We start from the raw sequence: 12,966 nt of genomic DNA, 5'->3' as shown, positions 1-12,966 counted from the left end.
GGTAATGCGAGATGCTTGCTGCAGGGAAGTGTCACATTGTGCACTACAAACTCTTCTTCCCCATTGGTTCAGCTGTTGGCATCCTTAATCAGCTGAACCTGCCAAACAACAACAACAACTTGTATTTATATAGTGCCTTTAACATAGTAAAATGAACCAAAGCATTTCACAAAAGCAGTAATATGGGATAACGAAGCACATAACAAAATGCGAAGGAAATGCCTGGTCAAAGAGCTCCATTTTAAAGAACAACTTTAAAAGGAGAGAGGTTTAGGGAGGGTGATTTCCAGAGCTGGTTCCAAATGGGACAGCGATTAAAGTTGGAGATGATCAAAGAGGCCATAACTGGAGGAGTGCAGACAGTACGGAGGTTGCCACATTCAACCTGTCATCCGTGCTGAAGTCACCAAACCCAGTGAGATAACTGAAGGATGGAGAAACATTGTGAATTCCTACACCTGGTTATCGCTTTGCCGTTATTTCCCTAAGTATCAGGCAAGGGCTGCATTGAGCTTGACTCAAGCAAATGTTGATAGAAGGCTTGCAGATGAAGGAATTCCCATTTGCGAATGGCACCAGCATAAACTTAAGTTTAAAAAAAAATGAAAACTCTTAAAAGGGAATCTATTACTGTCCTCCCTATACCACAAGATATAGAAAAGTCTTTATTCTTGACTTAAAAAACCCTGCCTGCCCTTTCTCCATCTTTCTTATGGAGGCTTACATCTTACCCTTTCGATTTCCAGGTCAGTACCTCATCAATGAAGAAGTCTTTAGCTGCTATGATCCTTCTAATGCTCTCTAGATTCCTCCATTGTAAAAGTCTCAAAACCCATATATTCACCCAAGTTCTCCCAGCAGCAGTTGGTACCTTCAGATACTTTGCTATTTAAAGTGCATTGACATTCAAGCTGCAACTTCACTGTTAATCTTACAATGATAAAACACTCCGGTGGAGCAGTCACTGCTGAATCTCTGAGTGAATTGTGTTTCCACTCTGACCTCAGTGTGATTAACTGCACTAACATACAAACACCTGTTTCCCAACTACAGGAAAATCATGCCAATTCCTTGTGATACCAAAACTGTCTTTGGTAAGTAGAGACCCTAATCTGTTAAGCACAACACATTTGATAAGTCAGAAAGTTGGGCATATAATACTCCAGTAAGGTACTGAGAAATGCTGCATAGTCAAAGGAACTGCTCTTCAAATGAACCTGCATCTGCCCTCTCAATTGACTGTAAAATAACCCAGGGCACTGTTCTGGAGGAGCTGTGAAGTTCCTTCTGCTTCCTTGGCCAACATATCCTTCTTACTCAACATTACAAAAATAGATTATCTGATCACTGTCGTAATGCTGTTAGTGGCAGCCTGCTGTGCACAAATTGGACATCATGTCTCTTGCAATGGCAACAGTAACTACCCTTCAAAAAGTTGTTAACTGGCTCTGAAGCATTTGAGTGGCTTAAAAAGGCATTGTAAAAATGCAAGACGTTTTTTCCAATGCCAAGTTACTTTTTGAAGCCATGTTCATTGGAGTATACAATGAAATAATGTACAAGATGAATGGAAATAGACTCCAAGTGGGCCCTTTGTAATCCCTATAAAATAGTTCTGGCAACCAACAGGCTATCAGAGTTCCTATTTATCAAGGAGGGTGAGGATTCATCTTGATATGTGACACAACAGTTATGACTGGGGAACGCTGCAGTTTCCCCATCATACAGAGGTCAAACCAGTGTTAGAAAAGCTGATTGCATTGCAGTATAAGCTAGTTTCTGCCATCAGTACTCTAATGGATAAATGGCACTCCCAACCTGTTCACAGTTTGCTCATGTTCCCACTGTTTTACTCTCCCCCTACCTGTGGTGTAGGCATCATAGCAACCTCCCCTCCAAAAAAAATCAATAGCTTAGGGTGGTTTGGGGGTGTGAGAGGAAATAAAATGAAAACATGATCTCCGCATGATTGTTATACAGTGATTCACACTTTAAGGGTTAAGTTGAGCAATATGGGCCCAATGGATATAGCCAAGAGATGTGTAATGAGATGCTGCTTCCTTCTCCCAGGATAGTTTTACCTCTCTGCAGCAGGTGGCTTATCTTTGATCTCAGTCACAGAGGTCCCAGTTATTTGAAAAGCAAGAAAAGTGTATCCACAATTAGAAGGTGTCATAGAATTAGATCGCACAGAAACCTCCTGAGGTGACCTCTGAACCTCCACTATGGTTAAGTTACTGGACCAACATGCAGAAGGTTACTCTACTGATCCACAGGTACGGCTGAATCACACTACAACAGCTAGGGGATGTTTAAATGTAATTAAATATATCTGAATTTAGATTCTAGTAGCAATGAATCTACTGGATTGTTGTAGAAACACATCTGCTTCCTTAATGTCTTTCAACAAAGGAAATCCGTCCTCCTTTCTGTGACTCACCTACTTCTGCCTTTAGATCCACCAGTGTGATTGACTTTTAACTAAATTGTCCAGCAAGCCACTCAATGGGAGGCCAATTAGTGATGGAGGGTAGGTGCTGGCTTGCTGGAGAGGTTCACATCCCTTGAACTAATGGATAAACTCTGCAAGTGTTTCCAATTCCTACGTGGCTCATGGCTTAATATCCATTCCAGGGATTTCTGCAGTGAGCCAAGCAATCAGGAAGGCTTGTGACATTCTCAGATGTTCAACCACAAGTTTCCTTTGGTACTATGGAAACGTTCCAGAACGAGACCACTCCATGAAACCACAACAGGGAATCACCTGTGGTCCTACCACTGGTGAGAGGTTGCTGACTGAACATTGCCACATTTATTTCAAAACCCTCCCCTTTATAAATGTATAATATGTCAAATCAATTAAGCACAACTGGCATGGAGGAAAAGAACAAGAACTAAAGAGAAAGAATTGTAAGCGGACATGGATTTTCTGGACACAATCTCAATTATGTTCTTGAACTCTGACCGTGAATGGTTTACAGTCTGACTACAGTCCACAAAGTCAGCATGCTCATGAGCAGCTGAGAGCACTTCATTTACCAATACCACACCTGAGAATCATAGTACAAAGGCAGGGATGCAAAGGTGTCCTTACATTTCCTATAATGCCTTATCAAAATATCTCAAAAGGAACAACACATAAAAAGCTGGAGGAACTCAGCAGGTCAGGCAGCATCTATGGAGGGAAATGGACAGTTGACATTTCAACTGATGAAGGGTCTCGACCTGAAACGTCGACTGTCCATTACCCTCCATAGATCTGCCTGACCCGCTGAGTTTCTTCAGCGTTTTGTGTGTTGCTCCAGATTTCCAGCATCTGCAGAATCTCTTGCGTCTCAAAAGGAACAAGCTTCAGTAAAATGCAATGTAGGCAAAAGAAAACAGCTATTTCACACACCACAAGGATCCACAGATGGCAAAATGAATGACTAATTTGATCCTGTTTATTCAATATGGGAATAAAATTAGCCAAGGCATCTCCATGCTTGTTTAAATGGGGCAGTGAAATCTTCAACATTCATTCACCTGAATGGACAGATATCATTTGAAGCATTACCTGAATGACAATTGGTCTAGTTTATATGAAATATGAAGAGTGAAGACTCACACTCAACACATCACAAGCAGATCCAAAAATATAAGACCATGTCCTGGATGGTGAGGGTCCCGAATGATGGATGCCACCTTCTTGTGGCACCGCCTCTTGAAGATGTCCTCGATGGCGGGGAGGGTTTACATACGTGTGCAGTTGGAGAATGTAAGTTGTGAGGCGACATTGGTCCGGTTGAGATTGTTTTCTTTAGAATAAAGGAGATTGACAAGAGATTTAAATAGGTTGTATAAAATTGAGAGCTAGGACAGGTTGTGTAGGGAGATCTTATTTCCCATAGCAGAGAGGTCCAGAACTAGAGGACCTAGATTTAAGGTGAATGGTAAAGAATAATGAGGAGCTGAGGAAAAAGTGTTTCATCCAAAAAGTAAGAGGTGTATGAAAAGGCGGTAGGGATGGACCGCCATCACATTTAAAAAACATCTGCCCAGGCGCTTGAAGTAACGTGCCTGCAGGGCGGTAGACCAAGTGCTACAAATGGAATTAATCCTCAATAATTTTTTTTTGCACAGGGTAAATTGAGTGGCCTCCTGCTATGCTATAAATTCCCATAATCCTTAAAAAAAATTGTTTGCCCCCTGTAGCTTATGGGTTTTCATTATTTAACGGCAATGAATAAATTAACTTACAATAAGTCAATTTTCTGCACGAAGCACATTAGGAATCAATTGTTGCATCCTCTTGGGATAATGCCGTTCTCAAAATGCTATAATTAATATTTTTTAGTGAAGCTACGGCAATGATATGCTCTATCCCAACGGGGCAGAAAGAATGAAAATTTTGCTTCACACAATACAGTTATAGACTAGCTCTCCCACACCTCAGCTTTCTCCATTTGAGAATTTTACCACCGTCTTTCAGCAATAAAATTTCAGTTCTCAACCAAAACCCGCACATATTTAGATTCCAGCATCGATCAGGAGCAAGATCCCGGGATGATTTCCGTTCCCCCATCCGCTTTCTGCCCAGGAACCCTGAGTCCAACGGTGAACACGACAAAACAGTATGTAGAACAATACTGCATCGACCCTTCTACTAAATACCACTCTCCCTCCAACAAGGGTACAAACTGCACTCTTCTGGGGGGTAAAGAATTCAGTAAGTGTGGATTATATAGGACAAAATTATATAATAAACAACCGTCTCTGAATGTCTTTATAACGCCGCAGGCCTTACCCTTCTGAAAATACAGCCACTTTTCTCCAGTGACCATATCAATACACTGAATGTAGAGATCAACTAAAATAATATACGTTATCAAAGAGTGCCGCACACCAGCTAAACTCGAAGGGTCAAACTCCAAATCATTCACACAAAAACACCAAGATTAACTGCTCCACATCCCCCCCCCAAAACAAAATCACAAATTAAATCACAGATTAAATAATGTCCCCGAAATCATGGCTGTAATGTCTGGGTGTCCAGCGATATAGTTCCCAGCAGGGGTAACTGACAAGGGTTGGTTTCACTCTTGCAAGCTCCGGAAAAATCCTTTTGCAATCAACTTTTTTTTTAAAGAACGCGTCATCTTTAAATATCCTTTCAGCTTTTAAACTGCTACTTACGGTTTGGTGAGATGGACATGTCCCGCCAGCGCTGAGACCTAAAGCAGGATTCCCATCAAATGAATCTTTGCAACAGACACTGGATACAATCCGGGGTCCTCTGAAACTGCCAGGAGGGCGGGGTTTCAGCTGTCAACAAAGGCCACAACACGGCGGAGGCGTCCCCCTAATGCTGATTGATCACAAGGTAGACCAATCGCCACCGTCAATAAAATGATTGAAAGAGGGGGATGTCGTCCAATGACGGCTGGAGTGGGCGGGCGTTTGGCAGCATTGAGGAAAACACGCCCATTTGCCAAGTTTTTAACTCTTGGCTGAATTAATGAGATAATCTGCACATTAGCCTCACAACCTCTTTATTACGGTTTCCCAATTAAATATCTGTTCATTTACTGAGAGCTCTATTTGCAAGCCCCTCCCCATCCTTTTGCAAAGAGTATTGGAAATGTTCACCGACCTTTGTGAGCAGAAATGGTGGAGCCACTGCCACACAGCACCGGGCACACATCCTGACCTGGGACACTGTCTGTGTGGAGTTTGCCTGTGACCATGTGTGTTTCCCCAGGTGCTCCGGTTTCCTCCCGCATCCCAACGGCATGCAGGTTGCTGGATTAATTAGCCACCAAAAATTGCCCATTATGTATAGGTGAGTGGTAGAATCTGGGGGAGAGTAGGTGGGAATGTGGGAGAATAAAACAATGGATAAATGCAGGATTAGTGTAAAGGGGTGGTTGATGGCTAGCATGGACGCAATGGGCCGAAGGTAAGATAGATAAGATCTTTATTAGTCACGTGTACATCGAAACACACAGTGAAATGCATCTTTTTGCGTAGAGTGTTCTGGGGGCAGCCCGCAAGTGTCGCCATGCTTCCGGCACCAACATAGCACGCCCGCAACTTCCTAACCCGTACGGCTTTGGAATGTGGGAGGAAACCGGAGCACCCGGAGGAAACCCATGCAGACACGGGGAGAATGTACAAACTCCTTACAGACAGCGGCCGGAAGGCCGAAAGGCCTGTTTCTGGGCTGTCTCGGAGGAAGTTGATTAGGGGTCTAAATAGCCACCTCCTGGGACTATACCCCTGTGTATTGTGGAGGACTGTGGCTGTTACGTGACAACACTGACCCCATCTGGTCGGATGACAGCACTGATCACCTGCGGGGAAGACACACCACTGTCAATCAAGGTTTGGCTCCACCCCTGCTCCTCAGGGCACATCTGATGATTGGTCATTTTAAACATCTTTGTACCTGGCACACTTGACCATTGGCCCTTTTGAACTACCTGGGCTGGACCACCCCCAGCCCTGCAGCGGTATAAAGAGTGCCACATGCTTGGTTCTGTCTCTTTCGTCTCCGAGGGACACTGAGGTAAGCTGTGCACTGCTTAAGACAAATTAGTTAAGGATCCCTGGGACCATAGAGCCGATGCTTGCACTGAGTTGAGGGGTAGCAGGTGTCGTATTATTTCTTCCTTGATTCGTTTGCACCCAGTTTGTCGTGCGTGTGTGTGTGCATCTCACCCTTGGTACGATTTCCCCCACGTTCGCGATCACCCGTGTGCGTGTGTGTGTGTATGTGTGTGTTCATTCCCGTTCATCCTGTCCTGCGTTGTCTTTGTAAATAAATCATTTTAACTCCAAAGACTGTGTCCGGAGTCCTTACCCTTCAAGACCTTTCGAACTTGTCTTACAACACACCCTGATATACTCAATCGTGAATAATCTACCTGATTTTAAGACTGGTCAAAGCAAGGATAGAGTTCCCTAGTAGAGATCTCCAGCCCTCACTTCCCCACCCCACCAGCCTCCACAATGAGTGGATCATCGTTTTGCAATTCCCACTACCTCAATGAGATCCACCACCAGGACACATCTTCTCCTCCCATCCACCGTCACATTGCGAAGGGATCGTTCCCTTTCCACCTCCCTGATCTGCTTTTGCATCTCGACTAAACCACTTCCCCTATAACAGCACTTTCCAAAGCAACTGCAGGAGATGCAGCACCCTCTTTTACTTCATGCACTTGCATCATCCAGGGGTAAACAGTCTTTCCAGGTAACTTGCATGTCTTCTAATCTAACGTACTATATTCAGTACTCCAAATGTGATCTCCTCTACATCCTTAATGTAGATCAAGTGACCACTTTGTAGAACACCGAGGTTCAGTCCACAGGGGGCCCCTGAGCATCCAATTGCCTGTCACTTTAATTCTCCATCCCACTCTGATCTATCACTGTCTATGGCATTATCTCCAGCACTGTTATAACAACCTAAGCTTGAGGAGTAGCATCTCAGCTTCAGTCTGGGCACATTGCAGCATTCCCTGGACTCAATATCAAATTCAACAACTTCAGTTGAGTCACTTTCTTTGCTTGTGTCAGAACAAGCCAGTTCTGATTTAGGTCATAAATCTGTAACATTGACTTGGTGTTTCTCACTTCACTAGCACAGCCTGACCTGCTGAGCATTCCTTGCAACTCTGCATTTCATAACATTTGTACATCCTAAGTTTGTTTTCTCTCTGTCTATCCCTCTCTCTCTCTCTCTCTCTCTCTCACACACACACACACACACACACACACACACCACACACACACACAAACTGCTCTCATTAACCCACCAATCATCATCATCATCAGCCTACCACCATAGCAATCCTAGCCTCACCCTATCAATGATATTGACTTTCTGCCATCCATCCCAATCAGGGATATTCCCTTTGTCCAAGCCAGTCCTTCCCCACACTCTCTATAACTTAAAACTAACTTGTTTTCTCACTTTCCCAGTTCTGATGAAGGATCTTCAACCTGAAACGTGAACTCTAATTCCCTTCCTGATAACTCTTGCCCTAATGCATGTTTCCAGCATTTTCTGTTTTTATTTCAGATGGGGACCTCTTGTTCCCTGAATATCCTCACTAGGATTTGGGATCATTTCTAACCAATCTTTATATCTTGAACCAAAAGCAAAATAATACAAATGCTGGAAATCTGAAATAAAACAGAAAATACTCAGCAGGCCAGGTTCTAGGTGTCTGTGGCCCAAAGGGCCATAATCCAGGAGATTTAAAGTAATTGGTAGAAGGATTGGGGGGGGTGGGAATGGGGGGAGGAGGTAGAGATGAGAAGAATTTACATCCAGAGCTGGGTCCTGGAACTCACTGTTGAAATGGTGGCAGAAGCAGGAACCCTCAACAAATATAAACCGTTTTTGGATGTAGACTTGAATTATCATGACCAGCAGGGCGAGGAACTGAACACTGGAAGGTGGGACTAAACTGGGTAACTCTTTTCAACTGGCATGGGCAAATCTGGCAGAGTGACCTCTTTCTGTGTCTTGTGTTTCAGGTCAATGATCTTTCTCCAGAGTCCCTGTGGCCTTAGTTTAATTTCTCTGACAGTGCAGCACTCACTTTGTACTGCATGAATGTCAACCCGTATTATTTCTGCTCAAGTCTCTGGAGTGGGAATTGAATCCACAATTTATTGTCCCAAAGCCAAGAATGTTACCCATAGGGCCACATTAACTCATTAAGTTGTTCTTACCTGTGCTAAGTAAAGCTCCAAAGAAATTTATGGGAAAGAGTTAACTATTGGCCATTAAACTCCGTCCATTCCTGTTTTCATGTTTTATAAATTTCTGAATAGTCTACTGAAGCCAGGCAGGTGGGGACTGTACTTTAGAACCACAGTAAATTATTAAAATAGAGTCATTAAAACAACAGTGCTCTCACGGGACTCAGAAGTTTCAGGAACAAAAGTGGGCAAGCGTCTATATAGTCTATCCTTTGCTCGCATTCTTACCTCAAGGCCAGGAGGTGCAGTGTGCAAGAGAAGTACCTGGATATATTCTCCTAGAATTTCATAGAAATCTTCAGTGAAACCAAGCATCAAAGCTGATATTTAGCTCAAGTGATTGAAGAGATTCAAGCATAAATGACACGTGTTCTTAAAACCAAGGCTAAATGTCTGCAGCCTCTGGCAATCATTAAGATAGAACTTTCACAACGCAAAAGACCAGCAGTGTATGTTTCCTGCATTTACCTCTATTCACCTGTAAATATTCACCTGTGTTGGAGATGCATCAGGGCCCAGATTACATTTCTAATATTTTACAGTTTTTATTTAGGAAATTGTTTTCCACTTCTGAGATATTCTTACTCCATCATTAAGGACCCTCACCATCCGGGACATGCCTCTTCACATTACTAGCATTGGGGAGGAGGTACAGAAGTCTGAAGACTCAACATTTCAGGAACAGCTTCTTCCCCTCCGCCATCAGATTTCTGAATGGTGGGTCCATGAACCCATGAACACTACCTCGTTATTTCCCTTTTGCACTATTTATTTATTTTTGTAACTAATGGTAATTTTTATGTCTTGCACTGTACTGCTGTTGCAAAACAACAAATTTCACAACATACATCAGTGATAATAAACCTGATTCTGTAATTTTCCAAAGCATCAGAAAACATTACGTTAAAAATTAAAGAGATCCTCTACTAACTTTACTTTATGTTGTCCTGTGTCTGATGTGCAGGAGAGTGGTTTGTGTTAGATGGATTGTTTGTGCATATAAGAACGAACAAGGTACGATTTTCTTGCATTTGGTTAGTGCTAGAGTGGGGATGTACTTTTCATTCTTTATCCTAGAGTTTCCAATATAAAACCAATACAGGAAATGCACTGCAGGTCAGGAAACATCCGTGGAGACAAATAAAATCATTATTTTAGGTTGATGACTGTTAAAAAGATATTTTCTGTTTTTATTTACATTTCCAGCATCTGCAGTATCTTAAGACTCCCTACTCCCATTCCACAACCTCCTAACTTACAGACCTCTATATTTAAATATTTGTGAGTAACTGCAATTTTCTTTAGATTTATTTTGTATTCCAAACAACAGTAATTAGATGATATTGCCTCTCAGTTGAAAGCAGTCTACAATTAGACCCTTGGTGATATTTCAGTACAAAGAGCACTACACCCTAATGCTGACAGACTGAGTTGTTAAAAAGAATGAGCAGCTTCATGTTCCTGGGCATCAACATCTCAGAGGATCTATCTTGGGCCAACACATTGATGCAATCACAAAGAAGGCACGCCAGTGGCTCTACTTGAGAAGATTTGGTACGTCACCAAAGACTCTTGCAAATTTCTACAGATGTACGGTGGAGAGTGTTCTGACTGGTATGGAGGCTCCAATGCGCAGGATCGAAAGAGGCTGCAGAGGGTAGCAGACTCAGGCAGCTCCATCACGGGCACAACCCTCCCCACCATCGAGGACATCTTTAAGAGGCGGTGCCTCAAGATGGCGACATCCATCATTAAGGACCCTCACCATCCGGGACATGCCCTCTTCACGTTACCACCATCAGGGAGGCAGTACAGGAGCCTGAAGACGCACACTCAACGTTCAGGAACAGCTTCCCCTCACCGTCAGATTTCTGAATGGTCCATAAACCCAGGAACGCTACCTCGTTGTTCCTCTTTTGCACTAGTTATTTATTTTTGTGACTTATAGTAATTTTATGTAATATCTTGCACTGTACTGCTGCCACAAAACAACAAATTTCACAACATATACATCAGTGATAATAAACCTGATTCTGAGAGTTGATAACTGCACAGCACAAAAGGATAAGTTAAGAAGTTCCAGGTAAATTATCACAGCACAGATGAACAAGACTCATAATTGCAAAGGGTCCTGATGCAGGGTTTCGACCCGAAATGCTAACAGTTCCTTTCCCCCCAGAGATGCTGCTTGACCGGCTGAATTCCTCCAGCAGTTTGTTTGTTAGTACAAAAGAGTGTTACGGACTCAAGTGAAAGTCCCTTTAAGATAGAGAGTGTGTGTGTTTGTGTGTGTGGGGCGTGCTTACGTCAATAGAAGATAAAGGACGTAATGATGTTGTTGAAGAAGTCAGCAGAAGAAGAAGGAGAGAGAGAGAAGGGAGAGAGACACCAGCCTGCTTGTTTTCTCTATCGATGGATGAGAAACAATAACTGTGTTTGCCACTGAAACCCATGTATGGAAGTTGGAAGTAATCCGGTGGAGTTCACTTTGTTGCTGACCTGTAGAAGGAAACAGGTATTTGTGTGTGGACGACCACGATTCGGATGCTTTTCGGGGTGAGGAAGTCACTACCGAGTAAACACTGAAGTGTCGTTTGGGTTCCATCGTGGAACATTTGGATTTCATATGTACTCTCTCTATGTTTCTCTACGTCTACATCTTATCTTCAGACAACGGTGGTTGTTGAAGAAGCCCTTGCTCATGTTTCACCTTATGGCTTGCGGAACTGAACTTTAAGAACCATTCCGGAACTGGGAGTTTTGGACTTTGCCACACCCACACACACACGAAGAGTTTAGTTTTGGGTTAACGTTCGAGGTTTAACATTTTTGAATTCTAACATACTAACATTTTTACTTTTATTTTACGTATTATCATAAGTAGTAATTAATAAAATAGTTTTTAACACTGAATCATGCTCAGTGTGTTTCTTTTGTTGCTGGTTCGTGACAAAATTGGGAGTGTCGTCCGGGATAGTTCCCAAGGTTAACGAGATTCGTCCGGGATCCAATCCAAAGCTTAACGAGTGTCGTCTGGGATAGTTCCCCAGATTGACGAGATTTGTTCGGGATTCAATCCAAAGATTGTTGAGGGAGGTCTGATAAATTCTTTTTAATTGGCTTGTGTGTGTGGAAACCAGCAGCAATGGATATTAAGGCATTTTTGGAGTCACCAACCCTAAAGGGATTGGAGGTGGAGAAAAAGGATGATTTGATAAAGATTGCTACAAAGCTAAACCTTACAGAAGTAAAGCAGTCTATGAGAAAAGCAGTTATTCATAGAATGATAGTTGACTATTATTTGGAGAAGAAGGTGTTTGAGAAGGAAGTGTTAAAACAGTTTCCTGGCAGTGAAATAGCAATTTCTGAGGCACAGGTGCAGATAGCAAAGATGGAGTTAGAACAAACACGACTGAAGTTTGAGTTGGGACAAAAAAAGATAGAGGCTGAATGAGAGCAAAAGAAATTAAAGGCTGAACGAGAACAAAAGAAATTAGAGGCTAAACGAGAGCAAACCCAGTTAAAGATAGAGGCTGAACGAGAGCTAACTCGGATGAAGATAGAGGCTGATCTAGCAATGAAGCAGATGGAATTGAAGAGGATGGAACTGGATAGTGAGGAGAAGGAGAAACAGAGGCAGCATGAGTTACAAATGAAGCGAAAGAGTTTGGAATCTGATTCTGGTAATGGGTTTTCAGCCAGCAGGGAGGTTCGATTAGTCCCTCCTTTTGAGGAAGATCAGGTTGATCAGTATTTCCAACATTTTGAAAAGGTTGCTGTGAGTTCAAACTGGCCAAAGGAAGGATGGGCTCTTATGGTACAGAGTGTGATTAAAGGTAAAGCTCAAAAAGCTTATTCTGCTTTGTCTGCTGAGGATGCAGCTGATTATACCAGGGTAAAACAAGCTATATTGAAGGCCTATGAATTGGTACCTGAAGCTTATAGACAAAAATTTAGAGACTTGAGGAAATCTGCAGATCAGACTTATATGGAATTTGCCAATGGAAAGAGAATATGTTTTGAACGATTGTACATGGCTAAAAATGTAGATGGGGATTTTGATAAATTGAAAGAATTGATATTAGTGGAAGACTTTAAAAGATGTGTTCCAGCTGAATTAACAACATATTTAAATGAAAAGGGAGTGGAAACTTTACAAGAAACTGCTAGGTTGGCAGATGATTAACCCCATAAATCCAAATGGGGACAACC

At 42.5% G+C, this 12,966-nt stretch overlaps 1 protein-coding gene across 1 annotated transcript in view; it reads right to left on the bottom strand.

The window, feature by feature from the left end:
- LOC127584036 (kelch-like protein 25) overlaps nucleotides 1-5,296 on the bottom strand; it is a 35,406-nt gene extending 30,110 nt beyond the window's left edge. The window contains exon 1 of the mRNA XM_052040561.1: nucleotides 5,176-5,296. The gene's annotated coding sequence lies outside the window, so the exon portion shown is untranslated. The remainder of the gene's footprint in view (nucleotides 1-5,175) is intronic.
- Nucleotides 5,297-12,966: the final 7,670 nt, after the last annotated feature.

The sequence above is a fragment of the Pristis pectinata genome, chromosome 28, assembly GCF_009764475.1.
Source record: "Pristis pectinata isolate sPriPec2 chromosome 28, sPriPec2.1.pri, whole genome shotgun sequence".
In the NCBI taxonomy this organism is placed as follows: Eukaryota; Metazoa; Chordata; class Chondrichthyes; order Rhinopristiformes; family Pristidae; genus Pristis; species Pristis pectinata.
This window is presented reverse-complemented; position numbering and strand designations above follow the sequence as displayed.